Source organism: Cherax quadricarinatus, chromosome 71, assembly GCF_038502225.1.
Source record: "Cherax quadricarinatus isolate ZL_2023a chromosome 71, ASM3850222v1, whole genome shotgun sequence".
Taxonomy (NCBI): Eukaryota; Metazoa; Arthropoda; class Malacostraca; order Decapoda; family Parastacidae; genus Cherax; species Cherax quadricarinatus.
In genome coordinates this window covers 11,389,294-11,410,609 of record NC_091362.1, presented here as the reverse complement: position 1 = coordinate 11,410,609, position 21,316 = coordinate 11,389,294, and the positions used below count along the sequence as shown (strand labels likewise).

At 39.2% G+C, this 21,316-nt stretch overlaps 1 protein-coding gene across 1 annotated transcript in view; it reads left to right on the top strand.

Moving 5' to 3' along the window:
- Positions 1-6,938: 6,938 nt before the first annotated feature.
- LOC128700291 (solute carrier organic anion transporter family member 74D) overlaps positions 6,939-21,316 on the top strand; it is an 876,841-nt gene continuing 862,463 nt past the window's right edge. The window contains exon 1 of the mRNA XM_053793362.2: positions 6,939-7,031. The gene's annotated coding sequence lies outside the window, so the exon portion shown is untranslated. The remainder of the gene's footprint in view (positions 7,032-21,316) is intronic.

Genomic DNA, 21,316 nt, shown 5'->3' with positions numbered 1-21,316 from the left:
AAACGTGATTTAATGGTTTCGTCTTAGCAAAGTTAATGTCGGGGGAGGAGTTTGGATTAAAGCCCGTGATAGTGGTGCCATCAGTGGATGTGTGTTTGTAGGTGCTACGGACCCGTTTCCTGGAGGGGGAGGAAGAGATGGATCTGTTTTTATGTTCTTTGGTCTGTCCGTTAGAAGTTGGGGTAGGTTTAGGTTTGAGTGGATTTTGTCTGGAGGAGGTGGAGTTGGACCTGGATGAGGTTTTGGTTGTGGTGGAGTGGGCGAAGGTGGATGCAGAGGTAGTAGAAGTTTTGGTAAGCTGTGAGGAAGTGGAAGCTTTGGAAGGGGATGAAGTGGGTAAGGAAGTGGGGGGAGGGGTGGTCGTAGCAGTAGCAGTAGGGGTGTTGGTGGGAGGTGTAGAAGTAGTGAAGAGAGGTAGTGGAGGAGGAGAGCTGGTGGGAGTAGGAAGTGGGGGGGTGGGAGAGAGGAAGGAGGGAGAGGTTGTAGGAGGCTTGGAAGAGAAGCAGGAAGGAGGGATAATTAAAGAGGGAAGATTGTTAGCAGACAAGATTAGGTTAAGGACATGTGAGTAGTCTGATTGGTAAGCTTGTGAGATTACCATCGCAGAGTGGGCAGCAGTGGCAAGTTGACAGTTAGTTTTGTAGTCTAGTGTGGGTGTAGAAGGAGAAGTGCTTGTAGTCTGTGTGTTGGTGTTTGATGTGTGTAGAGTAGAAGAGGTAGACCAAGTGCGTGGGGAGGCCCAGGCATTGGGGGTAGGGGAGGGAGGTGTGGAAGGGGAGGGAGGTGTGGAAGGGGAGGGAGGTAAGGAAGGGGAGGGAGGAGCAGGGAAGGGGTTGGGTAGGGAGGGAGGTTGGTTTGCTCTGAGGGAGGAGAGAATGTGCTTTCTAGAAGGGCAGGAATTTGCAACTGCAGTGTGTGACCCGCCGCAGTTAGAACATTTAAGGGGGAGGTTGCAAGTATTCTAGAAGTGGCCAGTTGCTGAACATCTGGAGCAGACTTGTGTAGATGTGCATGTGTTTTTGTCGTGGCCGAATTTGTAGCATTTAAGACATTGTGTGATTGGGTGGAAGTTCGGAGTGAAGAGAGCGTTTGGAGGAATGCGGATGGTCTTGGCAAAGATTCCTTGGCTGAAGAGTGTAGAGGCGTCAGCAGGAGTAGAACAGCGTATTTTGAGAATGGTAGAGTTTTCTGGTCTGTAAATATCGTCAACAGAGACTTTGTTCTTAGTACTGATATCTTTTATTAAGTCTTCTTTGTCTGTGTCATAGGCTGTCAGGAGAGAGTAGTCTACGTGTTTAGCAATGACTGTGCTTTTGGCACGGTGCTCAGGAGTCCAAATAATGGTGAAGCCTGTGTTGAGAAGTTTTTGTCTGGTATCGCTTGAGGTGTACGCTTCGTAGGAATGTTTGTCAAGAAGGAGTTTGAAGCCTGAGTTGGTTTTGAAGACTTTAAGTTGAGGTGCACCAGTGATCTGATATAATACATTTTCCGGACAGATAGTGGCATCAGGATTAGAAAATTTGAGGTTTAGCGAGAAGGAATTGGATTTAGTAGAAGCAGAGGCAGGTGTGGGAGGTTGGGGGAGAGTGGAAGGGGGGTGGGAGGTGGAAGGCAACGAAGGCATCGTCTAATTACGAAAAGATGTAATTGGAGGTGACAATCGGCCAAAAAGTGAGAGTACTCAGCTAGGCAAGTACGTGTAAGTAGACACACGTACTTGCCTGGCGCAGGACACTGAGGAGGTGAACTGTAGCTTGATGGAGCACTGTATATCCTGAGTGGTGGCGAGACTGGCTGTATGGCGTGCAGTCAACAGGCGAAGAGAATTCAGGCAGCAAGAGGCTTCCTGCCCTTCGGTCGGCAACCACCGACGCACCAATCCTGATGGTGGAGAGGAAGACGAAGGTCCAGCAAGCACTACTCAAAGCACTACTCAACACGGGGTAATTTCGAGAGAGGCGAGATCGTCGATTTGTTAGGTAAGCACACGTCACCACTCGAGCTAAGTCGCTTGATCGCTTCTCACTGTCGAAGTGTTCTGCACGGCTGGCTGGATGGCGAAACGTCTACGGTGGGGATGCCCGGGTGTTGTGCATGTGTCATTTCATCCTGTCGGTATTATATACAATTCTTGTACTACTACTACTACTACTACTACTACCACTACTACTACCTCCACCTCTTCCTGCCTATATATAGCCGTCCTGCTCCTCCTCTGTTAGTGTGACTTTGTCAATGGTCCAAGTCGGACCGAAACGTCGTCGTAAGCTTCTGTCTTTTATGTGCGGGTTATTTGTGATATGGGAATAGTTTTATTATTAAACATATTTATATGTAGGTAGTAATTATCCATTTAGCTACTAATAATCATGTCATACGAATGGGACACACAAGCCTATTAAATGGTTTGAACTCTTTCCTTTCTGTCTCATGAACATATAAGATAACAGATAAACCTCACAAACCTTTTGCTTGTCAATGATACCATTAAAATTTATTTCCAGTTTAAGAGGTCTGATTTGAGACCGGGCCGCGGGGACGATCATCCCAGGAGCCATTAAATGATGAAGCTATATACACACTTGTCGGCTGAAAGCTGTAACACTTAAGATACAATATCACATATACATCTTTAAATTTATATAAATTTAGAGTGAACCCAATCACGGCCAGAAAATAAGCGGGGCCGGGAGCTAGGATTCTTAAAGCAATCAGTGTCTGGAGGCTGCAGTATAATTTAAAGGCACGTCAAGTTAACTCAGATAACACTTCTTTCTCTCTCTCTCTCTCTCTCTCTCTCTCTCTTTCTCTCTTTACACAAATCAGTTTTACAGGCTAACAGCTGTTTTCCTACGTCAGTTCATTTCAAGCTTATTATTTATTATTAAAGATTCGCCGGTATTCTCCCGGCCCGGGCCTTTTCCAAGTGGTGGCCCGGCCTTGGCTCCCTCTTTAGGGAGTGTCTGAGACCGAAGTCTCCCATGGGAGGAGGCACAAGTACCCCCTCATCTTTGGGACCAACTGTCCCCAGGCCTAGCCACAAGCTAGGCCTCTCTGGTCTGCCATCCCCGCCCCAAGGGGGCAAATGGGAATGACAATCTTATGAGCTAAAGGCTCGGGCTCAGGCACCTACCCTACCCTAGAAGAGTTAGGCGTGGTGTCGATGTTAGGCATGGTGTCGATGGATCCATTTCAAGCTTAGTACAAAGTTTCTATGGTAAACTCCCCCCCCCCCAGGATGCCCCCCACAACAGTGGACTAACACCCGGGTACCTACTCTCCCGAAACTCTTTGCATAAGAGTGACTTTCTTTTGTGCCTACCAGTGTTATATTACATGAAAACTATATTATATTTTATACCACAAAAAAAACTTAATTTTTAAATACCGCTGCTTGAACAGGGCCAGCAAGTGTAAGGAAACATGCCCAACGTTTCCACCCATGCCGGGGATCAGACCACAGACACTCAACATGTGAGGTGAGTGCTCTACCAACATAGCTACTGTGCACCTGTTTTGTATAAGACGCTTCTACGACAAATCTCCTTATTAAAACGATAGCTACTTAATGACAAAAGAAAATGATCTGAGGAGATAATGATAAGTGGTTATTACTGTTTTATACGTAAGTATATAGGTATCATAGTTCGAACAGTGCCTAGGTAATGGAAAGCAAGCAGGTTTAAATCCAGTTGATGAAAAGGTTGCTCCACATAGATTCTAAGGATCAAGAGCACTTACCTGGTATACAGACACTCCCTTAAAGGGATGAGTTTAAATTAAAGCAGCAGTAAGTAATGAGAGTTGGTAGATGTACGGTGGCAGCCTATGGAGATAGGTCACTGTTTTATTTTAATTGTTTATACTGGGTTTGTTCCGTAAAAAAAAAGACTGCTCCTCACCTCATTCTGGCCATTAATCACAATTTAAATTGTACACTATTATATCAGTTTTACAAGTGAGTATTAGTGTGTAATGCAAAAGTTAACAAACCTAATGAAATCTACCTAACCCAACATAAAATATTCTAACATAACCTAACTTTCTTCCGCCATCAGTAGCTAAGTGTCCTTGTTTACCACAAGCCAGGCGCGTGACACGACCACCTTGAGTGGTTCATACGTGCTGGGTAACCTAAATAAACCAACTATTTTCGCTAATATCTCGCAAAAAACACTGAAGAGAAATATTCAATCCGTGGTGCACATAGGTTGTATGTATTTTTGAGTTGTCAACTAACGCCCGAGTACCGCCGAACATGTTTAAATATATATATGTCGTGCCGAATAGGCAGAACTTGCGATCTTGGCTTAAATAGCAACGTTCATCTTGCCATATAGGACAAGTGAAAATTTGTGTATGCAGTAATTTCACCAAAATCATTCTGAACCTAACGAAAAAAATATATTTCACTGTGTTTGTTTAGTATTAAATTATTGTAAACAAATCTAAAATATTTTTAGTTGGGTTAGGCTAAAATAAATTGCGCTTGTTATAATAAGGTTAGGTAAGTTTTCTAAGTTTCTTTTGGTGCAAAATTATAAATTTTTGCATTAACATTAATGAAAAAAATATATCTTTAAACGTATAAGAGAAAATTTTAGAAAGGACTTAATTTTAAATGAGTTCTTGCTAATTGACCAGTTTTACATATTCGGCACGACATATATATATATATATATATATATATATATATATATATATATATATATATATATATATATATATATATATATATATATATATATATATATGTCGTGCCGAATAGGCAGAACTTGCGATCTTGGCTTAAATAGCAACGCTTATCTTGTCATATAGGACAAGTGAAAATTTGTGTATGCAATAATTTCGCCAAAATCATTCTGAACCTAACGAAAAAAAATATATTTCACTGTGTTTGTTCAGTATTAAATTATTGTAAACAAATCTAAAATATATTTAGTTGGGTTACGCTAAAATAAATTATTCTTGTTATAATAAGGTTAGGTAAGTTTTCTAAGTTGCTTTTGGTGCAAAATTAGAATTTTTTTACATCAACATTAATGAAAAAAAATATATCTTTAAACGTATAAGAGAAATTTTTAGAAAGGACTTAATTTTAAATGAGTTCTTGCTAATTGACCAGTTTTACATATTCGGCACGACATATATACACACACACACACACACACACACACACATATATATATATATATATATATATATATATATATATATATATATTTATATATATATATATATATATATATATATATATAATCAAAATACATAGGAGGTAAAACGTAGTGTATAATAACCCTGATTGGTGATAAGGAAGGATTTGTGTTAGATGTGACTAAATGCTGCCCAGGATGGTCCTCCATACTAGATGCTGTCCTGGATGGTCCTTCATACTAGATGCTGCCCTGGATGATCCTCCATACTAGATGCTGCCCTAGATGGTCCTCCATACTAGATGCTGTCGTGGATGGTCCTCCATACTAGATGCTGTCGTGGATGATCCTCCATACTAGATGCTGCCCTGGATGGTCCTCCATACTAGATGCTGCCCTGGATGGTCCTCCATACTAGATGCTGTAGTGGATGATCCTCCATACTAGATGCTACCCTGGATGGTCCTCCATACTAGATGCTGTCGTGGATGATCCTCCATACTAGATGCTACCCTGGATGGTCCTTCATACTAGATGCTACCCTGGATGGTCCTTCATATTAGATGCTGCACTGGATGGTCCTCCATACTAGATGCTGTCGTGGATGGTCCTCCATACTAGATGCTACCCTGGATGGTCTTCCATACTAGATGCTACCCTGGATGGTCCTCCATACTAGATGCTGCCCTGGATGGTCCTCCATACTAGATGCTACCCTGGATGGTCCTTCATACTAGATGCTACCCTGGATGGTCCTCCATACTAGATGCAACCCTGAAGTTTTCCTGGAGAGGGTTTCGGGGGTCAACGCCCCCACGGCCCGGTCTGAGACCAGGCCTCATGGTGGATCAGAGTCTGATTAGCCAGGCTGTTACTGCTAGCCGCACGCAAGCTGACGTACGAACCACAGCCCGGTTGGTCACTGGATGGTCCTTCGTATTAGACTGTCCTAGATGGTCCTCCATACTAGATGCTGCCCTGGATGGTACCCCATACTAGATGCTGCTCTGGATGGTTCTCCAAGTTAGACGCTGCCCTGGATGGCTCTCCATACTAGACGGTGTCCTGGATGGTTCTCCATACTAGACTGCCCTGAAAGAATGAGAAACAGATGTATCGAAGTGGTTCGCCGGTATAATTCCCGGCCCAAGTCTTTTCTATGACGTGACCCGCCAATATACGAGAGAGGGAATGAGAAAGAGAGAGAGTATGTGAGAGAGACACAGGAGGTGGTGCCGCCAGTGGCCGCCACATCAACTAGTGGACCGTCAAGTTCAAGGCTAAGACAGAGTGTGGCGGGCGGCGGGCACACGCACACCATCACACCCATCCTCCAGCCATACCACCAACACCTACACTATTTTTTTCCTTTTTCACGCTTCTGCACTGCTGGAAACTGATTTAGTGAAGTGAGGTGTATGAATTAGAGTGTAAGGAAAGTGGATACTAGTAGGTTGGCGAGTGTCATTGCGGATTTACGGTGGAAGAGAGGGTAATATAACGTGGTTTTGTGAAGTGGTTGGTGGAGAGTGTTGTTGTGCTTGGCCTTGGACCAACACATAGGTACAGACAGGTAAGGTAGGGATCAACGTGTCCCGAGCCTCCAACACTTGACAAATTGTAACTTTCCCTTTTCTTTATAACAAAAATCCTGGAACATAAAGGTTAGGCTCTGAAGAATCGTACGCTCTAAGTGCTTGAACAATATTACATTTGACAAATATTTGAAGCAAATTTATATGTGACTGCTCCGAATTTTTATTGAACTATATCAGGATTTTTAACGATATAATCATACATGAAAATATATGATGGTGAACCGGAGGGTTTTTGGTCAGAATCGACTAGATAACCTCAAGTAGCAACACTTCTAGTAAGGTATGTGTGACTCACTTGTTGACATTCTCATTATATATCCTTAATATTGAGACTTCTTGTATGTATGTCTTGGTTTTGGGCTTCTTTTTTATTATAATAATAATGTATGTATGTCTTGACACTTATGCTTAAACGAAAATTGTTTAACGGCGTTAGCGGGATGTAGTTACACATTGATAATCCATCGAGATCTATGTGTATGTATATGTATATACATATACGTGTGGTATGTATATATATGTATATATATATATATATATATATTATATATATATATATATATATATATATATATATATATATATATATATATATATATATATATATATATATATATTATATATTTATAACACATGAGTATGTACCCTTAGTCCCTATTTATGGATTATTGTATATCTTGATTGATGTACCAGTGAAATTATTTTAATTACTAGAAAGGGCTAAACCCTTAGGGGACCTTCAACGCCTGGAGGAATTGGAAGCTGATACATTTGATCCGAAAAGTAGTAGTTCCAATTCCATGGATTAAGAGCTTATCAACTGTACACTACTGAAAGGTGTACTGGTGAAGTGAAGTTTTAATTAACGACCTCAAGCTTTAAAAACAAATAATCATGGAAGTTATATATTGCGGAAGAATTATTATTATTATTATTATTATTATTAAAGATTCGCCGGTATTCTCCCGGCCCGGGCCTTTTCCAAGTGGTGGCCCGGCCTTGTCTCCCTCTTTAGGGAGTGTCTGAGACCTAAGTCTCCCATGGGAGGAGGCACAAGTACCTCCTCATCTTTGGGACCAACTGTCCCCAGGCCTAGCCACAAGCTAGGCCTCTTTGGTCTGCCATCCCCTCCCCAAGGGGGCAAATGGGAATGACAATCTTGTGAGCTAAAGGCTCGGGCTCAGGCACCTACCCTACCCTACAAGGGTTAGGCATGGTGTCGATCTGCGGAAGAAAATACATTACGCAAAGTATATTTATATGACAATAAATATTATATGAATACCGATATTGTATGAACAAAAAAAAGAGATGAAAATGCAGTTTTTCAATTTCTATGATAAATTTCTATTTATTATTAAATTAGATTTTTTCCAATGAATTAAATCCGTTGGGTGACAGTCATATATATTACTAGTCTGTTATGTGAATATAATATTGTCAGCAACAACATAGTCTGGTTGTCACATATGAGGAATGTACAAAGCAGATTGTCGCCAGATCAATACATTCTTGGAGCTTTACATCTTAGCTAGAGTATTGGAATTCTTTTTGATTATAATAATACTAGAGTATTGGAAACGAATCACATTGTTAGACTGTGTTTTATCTTAGGTTAGATGCGGCGTAATTTGCTATATAAAACTATTGTATTTTTTTTAAATTTTGATATAAATATACCTATATATATAAATTTATCATTGTTTGGGACACTGCGCACCTGCATATGTAATAATGCCCAGATAATAAAACTGTTACATTATTCAAGGAAAATGCTCCAAGCAAAAAAAAAAAAATTAAATATTTCTATAAAAAATAAGAAGGTATTCCAAATATATCATCGACACCATGCCTAGCCCTTCTAGGGTAGGGTAGGTGCCTGAGCCCGAGCCTTTAGCTCATAAGACTGTCATTCCCATTTGCCCCCTTGGGGCGGGGATGGCAGACCAGAGAGGCCTAGCTTGTGGCTAGGCCTGGGGACAGTTGGTCCCAAAGATGAGGAGGTACTTGTGCCTCCTCCCATGGGAGACTTAGGTCTCAGACACTCCCTAAAGAGGGAGCCAAGGCCGGGCCACCACTTGGAAAAGGCCCGGGCCGGGAGAATACCGGCTAATATTTAATAATAATCCAAATATATATCGATGTTACTATTTAGTGAAGACACTGCATCGGTGCATCAACAGCTGTGATTCGCTTGAAGGTACTGTAATTAGTTATATATGACTTGTTTTTCAGCTCTAGTTAGCTTTTATGTTAGAACATGAAATAACCGAGTCCTGCTACCACGGTAATATTTATTACCATATTAAGCCGACCCTTCAAGGAACAGCTGGTGAAGGGTTCTTGACCCACTTGAGCCACCCTTCCCTTCCCTTCCCCTGGTTAATCCTGATTACCTCCCATTCTCTGGGCGCTCCGTGACAATTAGTACAGGTTAAGCACTCCGGTTTGAATGTAATGGTAATGCGTGTAGGTGTTTAATATTTTGATTATTTATCTTTTTATGTCGCTAATAATTTTGTGGCAACTAATGTAATGCGAAATTTGAACCCAGATGTAAGCGAAATAAATTATAATGCCAAGTTTTAGAATTGTGTGATATTCAACAGTCTTAAATAAAACCCACTAGTGTGGTGTCACACACAGCAGACGAGTAGTGCAGTTGGTCTTCTGGCCAGTGCCAGGCAGGTTCAACTCTCGCATATTCTCACTCGTATATTTGCTTAACTTATTATTAAAACAGCTCAAAGTATTTGCTGAATTTATTGACGCAATTTGGCAGTTTGCTCTATTCATCTACAATTCTCTTGGTAAATACGTTCAGTTATCGTAATCCTGAATTTCCTTAATTTGATTCGGCTGTTTATTTCTGTATTGCTATTGTTTTTCATGTGTACGCTTCTATTGTAACTTTCGTATTCTAGGGATTTCAGTGTTTTTTTTTTATCTCAGGTGAATAGATTCCTTATACAGATTAAGTTTGTCATATTCTGTACATGTTTTACGGCACATTTGTCAATTTCTCTCATATGGAGATCAGAATCGCGTAGTATAACGTAAGGGCCTTAAATAAAACAAATTTGTAGTTAAACTTTCTAATTGTTGCTAGTCCTATCTTGATTAGATTTTTTCCAGCATCTTGTATATGTTCTCTACGTTCTTCCATTTGCACACTTAAGTAATACTCCCTTATTCTACACCTCTCAAGAAAGTTAGTGCTTTGCCCATGTTATTTATATATCTTTATATGAAGTAAAGCAATCTGTAAGCTTTATTGCAAACTGTTGTGCACTATTTTGCATTGGCTTCAGATTTCTGCGGCCCAGAGCCCTTAAGACATTTTCATATCTTTTGATTGAATTTGCATATTTATTTTATAAGTGCTACATTTGTGATGTTTTCTTCCCAGGTTTTAAAGCCTTAAAATTATCCACATTCAACTGCATCTCCTCACAAGAGAGGAGTGTCTTTACCGGTGAGGGGTCTCTCTTTTGATCCAAGGGATTGAACCTATCCTCTCCTCCCTTGAATAGAGCCTGATTGCCTCCCATTTTCAGGCTCTGGGTAACCTGTATGGGTTTAGCGCTTCCCTCAAATTAAAAAAAAAAGTATCAACTGCATCTGCTATTTCTCCGGCCGCCATATCAACCTATGTAAACGATCCTGAAGTTTCCTGGTATCCACCTCAGAATATGCTGCCTATTTTGGTTTTGGCGAACTTGTCGTTATTTATTCCTCCACCACGTCGTTTATGTGAATTGTTAAAATGAGGTTAACATTGACTCCTGTGGACCGCCACTTCTGATTTATCTCCAGTGACCTATGTAAAGAGAGACCTATTCGGAGTTTTAAGATTTTACATATTTGTTGATATTAATGTTTGAAACATGCTGCTAGTGACTGTGGTCCTGTGTTTGATATGCTGCTAGTAATTAATCCTGTGTTTAAGACATGCTGTTAGTGACTGAAATCCTGTACTTACCTATTTACTCACCTATTTGTGGTTGCAGGGGTCGATTCACAGCTCCTGGCCCTTGTGTCTGAGACATGCTGCTAGTGACTGTAATCTAGTGTTTGAGACATGCTACTATGACTGTAATCTAGTGTTTGAGACATGTTACTAGTGACTGTAATCTAGTGTTTGAGACATGTTGTTAGTGACTGTAATCCTGTACTTACCTATTTACTCATCTATTTTTGGTTGCAGGGGTCGAGTCGCAGCTCCTGGCCCCTGTGTTTGAGACGTGCTGCTAGTGACTGTAATCTAGTGTTTGAGACATGCTACTAGTGTTTGAGACATGCTGCTAGTGGCTGTATTCTAGTGTTTGAGACATGCTACTATTGACTGTAATCTAGTGTTTGAGACATGCTACTACTGGCTGTAATCTAGTGTTTCAGACATGCTGCTAGTGACTGTAATCTAGTGTTTGAGACATATTACCAGTGACTAATCGTGTGTAATTTGCCTTCCTCAGGTCCTCTATAATTTATGGAATTTCATTTGCATATTCCTATGAGGGGAAATGGGAAAACATAACGCATTTCATTGTCATTACAGTTAGCTGTCCTGAATTACTGAAGTGAACAGCTGTGTTATATACTTGCACTAGCCTTAGATTCTTTTGTGTTTGTTTATTTGATGTGAGAAAATACCAGAACGTCTAAAATAATGGTGTCCTAAGTGTCCATTTCTCACGTCGTTGGTAGTCATTTTCTGTTCTCATTTGTTTTTTTCATATACTTTAAGATGTGTTGACGTGTACGTATTGCTTCAGAAAGTTTCACCATCCCCCTTGAGTCTATACATATGTCCTTTACATATAGCTTTCTTATTCCCAAGAGATGCTTTATTTCTTGTTAATCTGTTCAGGGTTATTTTTGTAAAATCAAATCACCCTATGAGGTATATATATATATATATATATATATATATATATATATATATATATATATATATATATATATATATATATATATATATATATATATATATGTTTTGCATATACTGAAATCACCTGTTTACTGTGATCTTATTGCATATATATATATATATATATATATATATATATATATATATATATATATATATATATATATTATATATATATATATATATATATATATATATATGGAAAACAACCACTCTGAAAGAATAGAGAAATTCCAAGCGCTTTCGTGACTACTCACATTATCAAGGAACTATCATTTGATAGTTCCTTGATAATGTGAGTAGTCACGAAAGCGCTTGGAATTTCTCTATTCTTTCAGAGTGGTTGTTTTGCATATTCTGAAATCACCTGTTTACTGTGATCTTATTGCATATATATATATATATATATATATATATATATATATATATATATATATATATATATATATATATATATATATATATATATATATATATATATATATATATATATATATATTATATATATTATATATATATATATATATATATATATATATATATATATATATATATTATATATATATATATATTAAAATGTCGTGCCGAATAGGAAAACCTTGCGATTTTAGCATCAATAGTAACGCTCTTCTTGCCGAATAAGGCAAGCAAAAATATGTTCATGCAATAATTTCGCAAAAATCATTCTGAACCTAACGAAAAAAAAATATTTCGTTGTGTTTATTATTTAATTATTGTAAACTTATCTAAAATATATTTAGTTGGATTAGGCTAAATTAAATTGCGCTTGTTGTAGTAAGGTTAGGTAAGTTTTCTAAGGTTCTTTGGTACAAAATTATTAATTTTTACATTAACATAAATGAAAAAAATCTTTAAACGTATAAGAGAAAATTTTAGAAAGGACTTAACTTTAAATAAGTTCTTGCTAATTGACCAGTTTTACCTATTCGGCACGACATACATGTATACAGAAAACCACCGCGGGGGAGTAGTATGGTTGTTTTGCATCTTGTATAGCTTGGTTTACGATATATATATATATATATATATATATATATATATATATATATATATATATATATATATATATATATAGTGGAACCTCTGGCCACGAACGCTTCTGAACACGAACAAATCGGTTCACGACCAAAAAATTAGCAAAATTTTTGCATCTGGTCACGAACACATAATCGGGTGCCGAACAAACACAGCCTCGCCAGTTTTCACATTCCGCGCCATTTTTTTTTTTTTGCACGTGCCAATTTTCCCCACTTCCTGTTGTTTGTGTACACCTGACAAAGACCCTCGCCTTGTAGTCGGTCTCGGTCAGACGTGCGTTCATTCACTGTGAACTCCTTGTGTTGTATTTCGTGTGTTTTTTTTTAATTCAGTGCTAGTACACGGTTAGGGCTTGCCATATATGATTTTTGGCTACACAAATGCCATTTGTGTGGCCGAGTGGACTAGAGCTCTGCCTGGGAATCTTGACCGTCCCCAGTAGTAATTTCGAATCATGCTGACTGTGATCTTTGTTTGTATATATATATATATATATATATATATATATATATATATATATATGTCGTGCCGAATAGGTAAAAATTGGTTAGTTAGCAAGAATTCATTTAAAATTAAGTCCTGTCTAAAATTTTCCCTTATACGTTTAAAAATATATTTTTTTTATGTTAATGTAAAAAATAATAATTGTGAAAACTTACCTAACCTTATTATAACAAGCGCAATTTAATTAAGCCTAATCCAACTAAATATATTTTAGATAAGTTTACAATAATTCAGTAATAAACAAAGACAATGAAATATATTTTTTCGTTAGGTTCAGAGTGGTTTTTGCGAAATTATTGCATACACAAATTTTCGCTTGCCTTATTCGGCTATTTAAGCCAAAAATAGCAAGTTTTACCTATTCGGCACGATATATATATATATATATATATATATATATATATATATATATATATATATATATATATATATATATATATATATATATATATATATATATATATATATATATATATATATATATATATATATATATATATATATATATATATATACTTCCACGGGTGGGTGTTATACTGCCAGGGGTGCGTGTTATACTGCCAGGGGTGCGTGTTATACTGCCAGGGGTGCGTGTTATACTGCCAGGGGTGCGTGTTATACTGCCAGGGGTGCGTGTTATACTGCCAGGGGTGCGTGTTATAATTCCAAGGGAAGGTGTTATGCTTACAGGGGAAAGTGTTATACTTTTAGGGAAGGGAGTAATATTTATTGGTAGATAGGTGGTGATGGTTAAGGTTGTCAGACTTCTAGTTGTCATTAATGGATCATCCACTGCCGTTTTCAGTGTTGAACATTATCTGCCGGGAATTAGCGAAATGTTATTGGGAAAAGATAAACGCGTTTGGGACGTAGAATGGAGACTGTGAGGTAGTAACGTTTGATCTAATGATGACAGTATTGATGATGACATTGACAAGGTTGACAACAGCGACAAGGTTGACAACAACAAGGTTGACAACAACAACAAGGTTGACAACAGCGACAAGGTTGACAACAACAACAAGGTTGACAACAACAACAAGGTTGACAACAGCGACAAGGTTGACAACAACAAGGTTGACAACAACGACAAGGTTGGCAACAGCGACAAGGTTAACAACAGCGACAAGGTTGACAACAACGACAAGGTTGACAACAGCGACAAGGTTGGCAACAACGACAAGGTTGACAACAGCGACAAGGTTGAGAACAGCGACAAGGTTGACAATAACGACAAGGTTGACAACAACGACAAGGTTGACAACAACAACAAGGTTGACAACAACAACAAGGTTGACAGCAACGACAAGGTTGACAACAACAACAAGGTTGACAACAACGACAAGGTTGACAACAACAACAAGGTTGACAGCAACGACAAGGTTGACAACAGCGACAAGGTTGGCAACAACGACAAGGTTGACAACAACAACAAGGTTGACAACAACGACAAGGTTGACAACAACAACAAGGTTGACAGCAACGACAAGGTTGACAACAGCGACAAGGTTGGCAACAACGACAAGGTTGACAACAGCGACAAGGTTGGCAACAACGACAAGGTTGACAACAGCGACAAGGTTGAGAACAGCGACAAGGTTGACAATAACGACAAGGTTGACAACAACGACAAGGTTGACAACAACAACAAGGTTGACAGCAACGACAAGGTTGACAACAGCGACAAGGTTGGCAACAACGACAAGGTTGACAACAGCGACAAGGTTGGCAACAACGACAAGGTTGACAACAGCGACAAGGTTGAGAACAGCGACAAGGTTGACAATAACGACAAGGTTGACAACAACGACAAGGTTGACAACAACAACAAGGTTGACAGCAACGACAAGGTTGACAACACCTACAAGGTTGACAACAGCGACAAGGTTGTCAACAATGACAAGGTTGTCAACAATGACAAGGGTGACAACAGCGACAAGGTTGATAATAACAACAGAATTGATAACATTGATGATAACGACAACATTGATGATAACGACAACGTTGATAATAACATTGATGATAACGACAACATTGATAACATCATTGTTAATAACGACAACATTGATGATAACGACAACATTGATAATAACGACAACATTGATAATAACGACAGCATTGATAACATTAATGATAACGAAAACATTGATAATAAAATTAATATTAACGACAGCATTGATAATTAGAACACTGATAATAACGACGATATTGTTGAAAATGACATCGTTGATAACAATAACACTGATAATAGCAATATTAACAAGAACACTGCCAACATCAATGCCACCAGCACTCTCAGATCAATATTAACAAGAACACTGCCAACATCAATGCCACCAGCACTCTCAGATCAATATTAACAAGAACACTGACAACATCAATGCCACCAGCACTCTCAGATCAATATTAATAAGAACACTGACAACATCAATGCCACCAGCACTCTCAGATCAATATTAATAAGAACACTGACAACATCAATGCCATCAGCACTCTCAGATCAATATTAATAAGAACACTGACAACATCAATGCCACCAGCACTCTCAGATCAATATTAATAAGAACACTGACAACATCAATGCCACCAGCACTCTCAGATCAATATTAATAAGAACACTGACAACATCAATGCCATCAGCACTCTCAGATCAATATTAATAAGAACACTGACAACATCAATGCCACCAGCACTCTCAGATCAATATTAATAAGAACACTGACAACATCAATGCCACTAGCACTCTCAGATCAATATTAATAAGAACACTGACAACATCAATGCCACCAGCACTCTCAGATCAATATTAATAAGAACACTGACAACATCATTGCCAGCAGCACTCTCAGATCAATATTAATAAGAACATTGACAACATCATTGCCACCAGCACTCTCAGATCAATATTAACAAGAACACTGACAACATCAATGCCACCAGCACTCACAGATCAATATTAACAAGAACACTGACAACATCAATGCCACCAGCACTCTCAGATCAATATTAACAAGAACACTAACAACATCAATGCCACCAGCACTCTCAGATCAATATTAACAAGAACACTGACAACATCATTGCCACCAGCACTCACAGATCAATAGGTCTCCTGAAGGTTGACCTTTTAATGGATTAACTGAATATTTTTTCTTGTTCGACTTTTAGATTTTTTGCTCATAAGTCGACAACGCCTCATGCAATCAGCCTCAAATTTTCAACACTTGTGTACGGTAACGGGCACCAAATTCATGGTACAATTGACATGTTAACGTGACCTGTGACCAAAGATATTGAAGGTATTTCCAGCATCCTGGAATGGCGGGGATAACTTTCAAAATGTTCACTGACAGAGCGTCAACCCTTCACAGGTGACAAAATATTCTACGACGAGAGTGTCAAACATTGTAGCAGCAGACTTGACCATTGTATGTGTCAAATATTGCAGCAGAAGACTTGACCATTGTATGTGTCAAACATTGTAGCAGCAGACTTGACCATTGTATGTGTCAAATATTGCAGCAGAAGACTTGACCATTGTATGTGTCAAACATTGTAGCAGCAGACTTGACCATTGTATGTGTCAAACATTGTAGCAGCAGACTTGACCATTGTATGTGTCAAACATTGCAGCAGAAGACTTGACCATTGTATGTGTCAAACATTGTAGCAGCAGACTTGACCATTGTATGTGTCAAATATTGCAGCAGAAGACTTGACCATTGTATGTGTCAAACATTGTAGCAGCAGACTTGACCATTGTATGTGTCAAACATTGTAGCAGCAGACTTGACCATTGTATGTGTCAAACATTGTAGCAGCAGACTTGACCATTGTATGTGTCAAACATTGTAGCAGCAGACTTGACCATTGTATGTGTCAAACATTGTAGCAGAAGACTTGACGATTGTATGTGTCAAACATTGTAGCAGCAGACTTGACCATTGTATGTGTCAAATAGTGTAGCAGCAGACTTGACCATTGTATGTGTCAAACATTGTAGCAGCAGACTTGACCATTGTATGTGTCAAACATTGTAGCAGAAGTCTTGACCATTGTATGTGTTAAATATTGTAGCAGCAGACTTGACTGTTGTATGCGTCAAGCATTGTAACAGCAGACTTGGCCATTGTATGTGTGAAACATTGTAACAGCAGACTTGACCATTGTAGGTGTCAAATATTGTAGCAGCAGACTTGACCATTGTATGTGTCAGACATTGTAGCAGCAGACTTGACCATTGTATGTGTCAAACATTGTAGCAGCAGACTTGGCCATTGTATGTGTCAAACATTGTATCAGCAGACTTGACCATTGTATGTGTCAAACAGTGTAGCAGCAGACTTGACCATTGTATGTGTCAAACATTGTAGCAGCAGACTTGACCACTGTATGCGTCAAATATTGTAGCAGCAGACTTGACCATTGTATGTGTCAAACATTGTAGCAGCAGACTTGACCATTGTGTCAAACATTGTAGCAGCAGACTTGACTATTATATGTGTGAAACATTGTAACAGCAGACTTGACCATTGTATGTGTGAAACATTGTAACAGCAGACTTGACCATTGTATGTGTCAAACAGTGTAGCAGAAGACTTGACCATTGTGTCAAACAGTGTAGCAGCAGACTTGACCCTTGTGTCAAACAGTGTAGCAGCAGACTTGACCATTGTATGTGTTAAACATTGTAGCAGCAGACTTGACCATTGTATGTGTCAAACATTGTAGCAGCAGACTTGACCATTGTATGTGTTAAACATTGTAGCAGCAGACTTGACCATTGTATGTGTCAAACATTGTAGCAGCAGACTTGACCATTGTATGTGTCAAACATTGTAGCAGCAGACTTGACCATTGTGTCAAACATTGTAGCAGCAGACTTGACTATTATATGTGTGAAACATTGTAACAGCAGACTTGACCATTGTATGTGTGAAACATTGTAACAGCAGACTTGACCATTGTATGTGTCAAACAGTGTAGCAGAAGACTTGACCATTGTGTCAAACAGTGTAGCAGCAGACTTGACCCTTGTGTCAAACAGTGTAGCAGCAGACTTGACCATTGTATGTGTTAAACATTGTAGCAGCAGACTTGACCATTGTATGTGTCAAACATTGTAGCAGCAGACTTGACCATTGTATGTGTTAAACATTGTAGCAGCAGACTTGACCATTGTATGTGTCAAACATTGTAGCAGCAGACTTGACCATTGTATGTGTCAAACATTGTAGTAGCAGACTTGACCATTGTGTCACAGTGTAGCAGCAGACTTGACCATTGTGTCAAACAGTGTAGCAGCAGACTTGACCATTGTGTCACAGTGTAGCAGAAGACTTGACCATTGTATGTGTCAAACATTGTAGCAGCAGACTTGGCCATTGTATGTGTCAAACATTGTATCAGCAGACTTGACCATTGTATGTGTCAAACAGTGTAGCAGCAGACTTGACCATTGTATGTGTCAAACATTGTAGCAGCAGACTTGACCATTGTATGCGTCAAATATTGTAGCAGCAGACTTGACCATTGTATGTGTCAAGCATTGTAACAGCAGACTTGACCATTGTGTCAAACATTGTAGCAGCAGACTTGACTATTATATGTGTGAAACATTGTAACAGCAGACTTGACCATTGTATGTGTGAAACATTGTAACAGCAGACTTGACCATTGTATGTGTCAAACAGTGTAGCAGAAGACTTGACCATTGTGTCAAACAGTGTAGCAGCAGACTTGACCGTTGTGTCAAACAGTGTAGCAGCAGACTTGACCATTGTATGTGTTAAACATTGTAGCAGCAGACTTGACCATTGTATGTGTCAAACATTGTAGCAGCAGACTTGACCATTGTATGTGTTAAACATTGTAGCAGCAGACTTGACCATTGTATGTGTCAAACATTGTAGCAGCAGACTTGACCATTGTATGTGTCAAACATTGTAGTAGCAGACTTGACCATTGTGTCACAGTGTAGCAGCAGACTTGACCATTGTGTCAAACAGTGTAGCAGCAGACTTGACCATTGTGTCACAGTGTAGCAGAAGACGTGACCATTGTATGTGTCAAACATTGTAGCAGCAGACTTGACCATTGTATATGTCAAACATTGTAGCAGCAGACTTGACCATTGTGTCAAACATTGTAGCAGCAGACTTGACCATTGTATGTGTCAAACATTGTAGCAGCAGACTTGACCATTGTGTCAAACAGTGTAGTAGCAGACTTGACCATTGTGTCAAACATTGTAGCAGCAGACTTGACCATTGTGTCAAACAGTGTAGCAGCAGACTTGACCATTGTGTTAAACAGTGTAGCAGCAGACTTGACCATTGTGCCAAACATTGTAGCAGCAGACTTGACCATTGTGTCAAACAGTGTAGCAGCAGACTTGACCATTGTGTTAAACAGTGTAGCAGCAGACTTGACCATTGTGTCAAACATTGTAGTAGCAGACTTGACCATTGTGTCACAATATAGCAGCAGACTTGACCATTGTGTTAAACAGTGTAGCAGCAGACTTGACCATTGTGTTAAACATTGTAGCAGCAGACTTGACCATTGTGTCAAACAGTGTAGCAGCAGACTTGACCATTGTGTTAAACAGTGTAGCAGCAGACTTGACCATTGTGTCAAACAGTGTAGCAGCAGACTTGACCATTGTGCCAAACATTGTAGCAGCAGACTTGACCATTGTGTTAAACAGTGTAGCAGCAGACTTGACCATTGTGTTAAACATTGTAACAGCAGACTTGACCATTGTGTCAAACATTGTAGTAGCAGACTTGACCATTGTGTCAAACATTGTAGCAGCAGACTTGACCATTGTGTCAAACATTGTAGCAGCAGACTTGACCATTGTGTTAAACATTGTAGCAGCAGACTTGACCATTGTGTCAAACATTGTAGTAGCAGACTTGACCATTGTGTCAAACATTGTAGTAGCAGACTTGACCATTGTGTCAAACATTGTAGTAGCAGACTTGACCATTGTGTGACAGTGTAGCAACAGACTTGACCATTGTGTTAGTGCAGCAGCAGACTTGACCATTGTGTTAAACATTGTAGCAGCAGACTTGACCATTGTGTTAGTGTAGCAGTAGACTTGACCATTGTGTCAAACATTGTAGTAGCAGACTTGACCATTGTGTCAAACATTGTAGTAGCAGACTTGACCATTGTGTCAAACATTGTAGTAGCAGACTTGACCATTGTGTCAAACATTGTAGTAGCAGACTTGACCATTGTGTCAAACATTGTAGTAGCAGACTTGACCATTGTGTCACAGTGTAGCAACAGACTTGACCATTGTGTTAGTGTAGCAGCAGACTTGACCATTGTGTCAAACATTGTAGCAGCAGACTTGACCATTGTGTCAAACATTGTATCAGCAGACTTGAGCATTGTGTTAAACATTGTAGCAGCAGACTTGACCATTGTGTTAGTGTAGCAGCAGACTTGACCATTGTGTTAAACATTGTAGCAGCAGACTTGACCATTGTGTCAAACATTGTAGCAGCAGACTTGACCATTGTGTCAAACATTGTAGCAGCAGACTTGACCATTGTGTCAAACATTGTAGCAGCAGACTTGACCATTGTGTTAAACATTGTAGCAGCAGACTTGACCATTGTGTTAGTGTAGCAGCAGACTTGACCATTGTGTCAAACAGTGTAGCAGCAGACTTGACCATTGTGCCAAACATTGTAGCAGCAGACTTGACCATTGTGTTAAACAGTGTAGCAGCAGACTTGACCATTGTGTTAAACATTGTAACAGCAGACTTGACCATTGTGTCAAACATTGTAGTAGCAGACTTGACCATTGTGTCAAACATTGTAGCAGCAGACTTGACCATTGTGTCAAACATTGTAGCAGCAGACTTGACCATTGTGTTAAACATTGTAGCAGCAGACTTGACCATTGTGTCAAACATTGTAGTAGCAGACTTGACCATTGTGTCAAACATTGTAGTAGCAGACTTGACCATTGTGTCAAACATTGTAGTAGCAGACTTGACCATTGTGTGACAGTGTAGCAACAGACTTGACCATTGTATTAGTGCAGCA